At 37.7% G+C, this 7,475-nt stretch overlaps 1 pseudogene across 1 annotated transcript; it reads right to left on the reverse strand.

Annotated features, from left to right (window-relative positions):
- Nucleotides 1-1,103: 1,103 nt before the first annotated feature.
- Nucleotides 1,104-4,702, reverse strand: LOC308422629 (E3 ubiquitin-protein ligase KCMF1-like; annotated as a pseudogene). The gene is made up of 2 exons: nucleotides 4,693-4,702; nucleotides 1,104-2,147 (listed from the first exon to the last, which is right to left on the reverse strand). The product of its transcript is annotated as an E3 ubiquitin-protein ligase KCMF1-like (transcript).
- Nucleotides 4,703-7,475: the final 2,773 nt, after the last annotated feature.

A 7,475-nucleotide genomic window follows, 5' to 3' on the forward strand; every position in this document is an offset into this window, starting at 1 on the left:
CTGTCATCTTATCTACTTGATTATTGAACTCTTCCTCAGCTGAAGTCACCTTTTGATGAGCATTTACATGGGACATAAATATCTTCACATTCTTTGCCCATTCAGGGTGATCTATCCACATACTTCTTCCAATGTTCCAAACACGATTTTTCCAAGATCCTGACCATCCAGCTGATCCATTGGCTATATCCTATGAGTAAGTGAACAGTCATACATCTGGTCATTTCTTCTTCCAAACAAACTGTAATACCATAAGTACCGCCCGAAGTTCTTCCCACTGTTAACATTTTCCTTCACCTGTATCTTTCAAGGTTGTCCCAGAAAGGGGTTGTAATGCTGCCATGGTTCACTTCTGGGTGGTGCCTACATAACGTGCAGAGCCATCAGGTCTTTCCTTCTTCAGTCAGCCGATCATCAGCACCCCATGAGGTTATAGGCACATACTTGGCAGCAGATGGCATTGTAACAGAAGTGGAAACCACAGGCATGTGAGCAACTTCTTCATGTAACTTACTTGTGCCTTCAGGACCTGCTCCAGCCTGATCCTGTATATACCACTTCCGATTGATAATAGACTGCTGTTACGCATGTCTTACTTTATGACTTGGAGGGTCTAATAGCACCCAGCTCATGAAGGGCAGTGCAGGTCACATGGTAACTGGGTGTCCTATTGTCAAATGTTCAGTTTCCACTGAGGTCCAGTAGCAGAAAGAGCTGTGTTTCTTTTTCTTTTTTCTTTGCTTTTTCCCCCCATTTTTAGGTAAACCATCTAAGCAGTGTTTATTCATTAATATTCATAAATATACAAGCAGCTTTATTAGAGATTTCAATTGTCCTGTTCAGTTTGAATGTGAAGTATTTGGAGAGCCTTTTAAATGTCAAGGTACAGGAAGCAGAGATCACCATGCACTGCTACCTACCTTTCAGAAGTAAAAATTAGTTAAGTGGAAATGATTATTATACATATTTCTCTCTTCCTTTTGAATGTACACAATGTAACAAAAGTGTCAGACATGAACTTACAATAACCACACAAACCCAGGATAGCTGTTGTCCACTTTCATTGGCAAATACAGACCAGGGTACATTGTTTGCGAGAGGGGTCATCTAAGAAGTGGTGGTGAAGGCTCCTTTCCTTTATTATGCTCTTTTAAATTTAGGTTTTCCTAAAGCAACATCTAAAGGCATGATATCTACACAACCTGTAGCACCAAAATCTGTCTTCTCCTCCCGTTCTTCCTCATCTGAGGACAAGCTCTCTTCACGCACTTACGTGGGCAGAAGGAACTCCTGGACAAACAGGCTGCGGGCTGCACTCTCGCTTTCCATTGACTGGCGCTCTGCTTCAGACATGTTGGGACCATTCAGCCTTGTTAGCAGGGACTGAGAGTTGGGTGGTGGGCGAGGGAGGCGGGGGCTGAGGACTGTTCTCTGTGTTGGCTGTGGCCATGGCATGTGTGGTCGTGGTGGTGACACTGCTTGTGTTAGCGCACCGACTTGCGGTGCAAGCAGCCTCCAGTTGTTGCCAGGCTGCCTGCGCGTGCTGCGGCTCAAGCTGCAGCTGCATCTGCAGTTGTTGCAGCTGAGCAGCAGAAGGGCCTGAAGAGTTAAGCTGTCCTCCAGCAGAAAGTCTCACTCCTGATAACTGAGATAACAGCTCAGCTATAGGACCCAGGGCTTCTCTACTGCTTGGAGAATCTGAACTCTGAGAAGAAGGGAGTCCACCAGTAGAACCGGTAGTAAAGTGCATGTTTGATCTACGAGTGCGAGGGTCTCCTAACCTGCGACCAGAGTGAAACACTCTACGAACCCGTCGAACACCACGCGATTCATCTAAATCTCTAGGAGCTCTGTGTTCACGTGAGCTGCAAAGCCATCTGTGACGTGAGTAGGATCGCCTCCAGGTCACGTGGCACATATGGGACAAATCACTTCTGTTGATGTTTCTGCATGTTCAGAAGTAACACGTTCTTGAGGAGATGTTTTCGCGTAGCCCATTTTTCCACAATAGGGACAAGTAGAAGACCATGGCTGCTCAACTGAGAAAGCTTCCCCATCACACAGTGCCTTATTATCCTGGGATTCATAGCCACCATGCCTCAAAATCTCCTTGCCAAGATCCAGTTCAGAAACTTGTATCTCCCAGCCTCAAGATCAGGATCATAGGTGAGCCTTTCAGTTCTGGATTGTGGTTCATTCCAGATGTAGTCAAGCTGGCAACCAGGAGTAACCGCTACATTTATAAACATCAGAGATTTATTTTACCTTGTTCTGTACATTTGTAACTCTACAATGATACACTGGTGGATATAAAATGTGGTGATTACTCAATTTCTGGTTTATAGATCTACTTATAAGTCAAGAGGCTTCTCCTCTTAATACCATTAAATTAAAATGGAGGACTTAAACATACAGACTTGGAGAAGGGGTAAAAAAACATTAATATAATTATATATATTATATATATAAGACATAAAGCTTTAGAGAATAATGTTTTCCTTGATGGAGTTTGGTTTTGCTTTTACCCAATTCTATTCCTTCTTATGATGATGAAAATATTTTTGCATGATGATGTAGATGCCATCATTTTAGTGACCAGAGATGGGAGATGCCTCATAGTTGAGGCAAATACATATAGTTGTCAAGTTGATGACAGATAGATTTGTTGTGGTTGCACTAGATGACTGTTAATTTGAATGGACTGGAATATTTCTAGCTGACTATGGAAGGTCCTATGTCTAGGGATGATTAAGTACGTAAGGAAATCCTACACAGTGTGTGAGCAGTGCCATCCTGTAGACTGGACATCTGGATGCAATCACAAAAACAAAGACTAATTCTGAAGGTTATCTCCCTCTCTTCTTACTAAAGGTTATGGTATTCTGGCTATTTTGTTGAGCTGAAACTATGAGCTCTGAAAAATCCCAGTCCCCTTGACATTCTTGGGTATTAAGTCATACTGACAAACAGCTGATGAACACCTTGTCATTTTCAGAAATCCGTAGATTTGTGACTAATCACTGAATCAGTGAGTTGATATGAATAACTGTCATGATAATAATGATACTTGCTTTTGTTTAAGTGATCTATCAAGCTCATTGGCACTCAGTGAACTTCTGTTGTGTTCTAAGGCAGCCAGTGGAATCAACAATTCCATTCTCTCAAATTGCAAATGACCCCAGCCTCTGATGTACCCTGTGCTCAAATAGCATATATGAAACAACATGTTTTCTATTTACAAATGCTTTATATTAGTTCCCTTCATCTTTCCATTTGGTTTTCTATTAATGATCTTTTCATTTCAGCTTGGTAAGGGTTAAATTTCTTTTTCATTTTTTAAATATTTTTTTTTTTCCTGAGAGCTAAACTGCATTCCACCCTCTCACTTGAAAGAATATTTGCTCTTACATAAAAGACAATATTGAATACTACTTAGTCATGATAAATGGAATAACCTAAGCCCACAGGATTTTTATCTTTGAGCATATTTTCACTCTGACATCTTGAACATATTTCGTGATGCAATTATCTCCCCAAGTATTCTTAGCTGGTTTTTTTCCATTCCAAATGTAACATTCCAAATGGGATTTCAAATTATAACCTAGATAATCGTTCCAGAAAAACCCTTTTCTATGTAAGAGACTTTAAAGATACCATAAGTACTAAGGTACATCAAAGAATCTTGGTCACTAAGTAATGAAATTATGGAAAGTTATGCAAGCACAAAAATATTATAGTCTCAGGCAAGGTTAATTCTCATGGCTTTTAAAAGTACTTCAGGCAGCAAATAGTATTTATAAAATATAAAATGGTTCTAAGGAATTTTAAAAAATGAATAAATTGTAACAAGTCAGAACATCTATTATAGCATCCTCAGTAGAGAATGCTCTAGTAAGCTCACAGTACTGGGGGAAGTATGCAACTTGAAAAACACAAAAGAGGGCCAGATAAGCCATATGAAATTTGAAAATTAGATCATTACCAATATTACCAAAAGTTACAGTGGGTCTTTGTTAAAGGAGGGAGAACAAGATCATTGGCAAAAGTCATATAAATGATGGCTTTTGAATGCTTCATGAATATGTTTGTAAATATTCTTGTGTTTTCTTTACTAACATTGACCCAAAAAATTCAAAACATTGGTCACCTCTGATTCAGCTGCATGATATCCTGATTTTCCTAATCAAAATAACCCTTAATTGATTCCTGATCAAAATAGTCTTTAGTAGGGTGATAGAAAGCAAAATAAAATAAATAAATAAGCCCCCTTAACAATCACTTGAAGAAATCAGATCCTGAGATGAATCTGTCTGGGGTATCCAACATGAAATATAGGAGATAGATTCTCTTATTTCCAGACAACTTTTGCCTCTATTCAGCATTGTTGAATTCCACAAAATGCTTAAGCACCTCCCCTTGGGTGTCTTAGACTGTGTCCTTCTCTACTACAAATGGTAAAACTATTGAAAGTCTTGTCTGGGGGATCACAGAGGGACAGACGTGAGAAGACATGTGTACTATGGTATCCAGAGACTTGGTTAATTCTCCCTCGCATACCTGAACACTTTAAAGGAGTAGCAACAATTTAGAGAAGGGTTTGCATCCAGGCCTACAAGAACATGGTTTTGTAATTGTGAATCTGGCCATCATTGCCCACATTTGTATAAATAAGAAGCCACTAGAAGGACATACTTCTGATCATCTCCACGCTGGTCCCATTTTCATCACTCAGGCTGCAGCATTGACTGTTGCTAATGAGCCATTAGGACTGTCTCAAATACACCCCGACAGCTGCAGAGTTTTGGGTAACAGCTCCCATTCTCTTCTTCCTTCCATCTGTCTACAGATGGCTTAAATTTGACCTCTCCAAAAACAAAACAACAAAAATATTACCAAAAGGCAATTCTTGTCCTTGTGATTTGTAGAGTTCTGATTTTAAAAACTACTAGATCATGATTTGCAGGAGTGCCTGGTAAATTTGGATCATGTTGAGAGTTTGACATTCATTCTGGGTGTGGAGGTTTTGACACTATTTTAGGCTTGATTGCTAATATTACATTTAGATTTATTCAACCTGTCAATCATAATTTCAAAGATAATAGTTACAAATGCCAGCCATAATTGCTGGAGGAAGTCAGTACTTTCAAAACTCTTAGAATCATTTTTCTTTTAAAAACTCTCTTCTAAGTGCAACAGAGTGCTACAGCAGCAGCATGTTTCTGTTTATTATGTGCATCTGGGCTTTCTTAATTAATCGAAAAATTTCCAAATAAGATCTTTCATTTGAGATTGGAAAAACAGTTGAAAGAATCACATAATTACTCATTATACTTAAAATAAGTTATCTCCATATACAAAACAGGACTAAGCTAGTATAGCAGAGCATACACTAGCAGCTTGATAGCACACCTGAAAGCTCTGAAACAAAAACAAATACACCCAAGAGAAGTAGAAGGCAGAAAATAATCAAATTCCGGGCCTAACTCAAGCAAGTAGAAACAAAAAGAACTATACAAAGAATCAACAAAACCAAGAGCTGGCATGTTGATAAAACCACCAAAAATGATAAATTTCTAACCAGACTATCTAGAGGGCACATGGGAAATATTCAAATTAACAAAAGGAGAAATTAAAAGAGAGACATAACAAAAGAAATGGGGCAAAATTTTATATATATCTCAGATCCTAATACAAAACCTATACCTAACAAACAGGAAAATCTGGAAAAAAGAGACAATGTTCTGGACAGCTATCAGGTAGCAAAGTTAAATCAGGATCAGATACATTACCAAAACAATCCAATAACCCTTAAAGAAATAAAAGTAGACATTAAAAATCTTCCAATCCAAAAAAGCCCATTACCAGATCGATTTAGTGCAGAATTCTCTCAGACCTTCAAAGAAGAATGAATAAAAATACCCTTCAAATTATTCCACAAAATCACAAGATGGAAACAGAAGGAACATTGCCCAATTTTATTTATGAAGCCACAATGTGCTTGTTCTTAAACCACACAAAGGCCCAATAAAGAAAGAAAACTTCAGACCAATTTTCCTTATGAATATTGATGCAATAATACATAATAAAATGCTTGCAAACTAAATTTAAGAACAAATTGATCATAATCACCCATCATGATCAAGTGGGCTTCATCACAGAGATGCAAAAATGTTTCAATATATGGAAATTCATCAATGTAATCCACTATATAAACAAACTCAAAGGTTAAAAAAAAGCCAAAAAGAAAAAAAAGAAACCAACCAAATAAACAAACAAAAAACCAAAACATGATCCTCTAATTAGATGCTGAGAAACCATTTGACAAAATTTAACACCCCTTCATGTTAAAGTTTTGGAAAGATCGTGAATTCAAGGCCCATACCTACACGTAGTAAAGCAATATACACAAAACCAGTAGCTAACATCAAACTAAATGAAGAGAAACTTGAAGCAATCCCACTATAATTAGGGACTGGACAAGAATGCCAAAGCTCTCCCTATCTATTCAATATAGTACTTGAAGTCCTGGCCAGAGCAATTAGACAATAAAAATAGGAGAAGGGGTTACAAATGGGAAAAGAATTAGTCAAAATATCACGATTTGCAGATGATAAGATAGTATACTTAAGTGACCAGAAAAATTCCACCAGAGAACTTCTACAGCTGATAAACAACTTCATCAAAGTGACTGGATATAAAATTAACTCAAACAAATCAGTAGCCTTCATCTACTCAAAGGATTAAAAAGTCTGAGTAAGAAACGACACCTTTTGCAATAGTCACAAACTATATAGAATACCTTGGTGTGACTCTAATCAAGAAAGTGAAAAATCTGTATGACAAGAATATCAAGTCTCTGTAGAAAGAAATTGAAGAGCATCTTGGCACACAGAAAGATCTCCCATCTTCATGGATTGGCAGGATTAATATACTAAGAATGGCCATCTCACCAAAAGCAATATACAGATTTAGTACAATTCCCATCAAAATTCTAACTCAATTTTTTATAGTTAGAAAAACCAATTCACTAATTCATTTGTAATAAAAAATACAGGATAGCAAAAACCTATTCTCAAAAATAAAAGAAGATCCCCCCACCTCAAGCTGTAGTACAGAGCAATAGTGATAAAAACTGGAACAAAGAAAGGCAGTTTGATCAAGGGAATATAATTAAAGATACAGAATTGAACTCACACACCAGTGGTCATTTGGTCTTTGACAACAGAGCTAAAATCATCCAGTGGAAAAAAGACAGCATTTTCAACAAATGGATCTGGTTTAACTGGAGGTCAACATGTAGAAAAATGCAAGTTGATCCATTCTTATAACCCTGTACAAAGCTCAAGTCCAAGTGGATCAAGAACTTTCACATAAAACCTGATACACTGAAACTAATAGAAAAGAATGTGGGGGAACACCTCAAACAGATGGGCAGAGGGAAAACTTTCCTGAATGAACACCAATGCCTTATGCTC

Source organism: Micromys minutus (assembly GCF_963924665.1).
Source record: "Micromys minutus genome assembly, chromosome: 7".
Classification (NCBI taxonomy): Eukaryota; Metazoa; Chordata; class Mammalia; order Rodentia; family Muridae; genus Micromys; species Micromys minutus.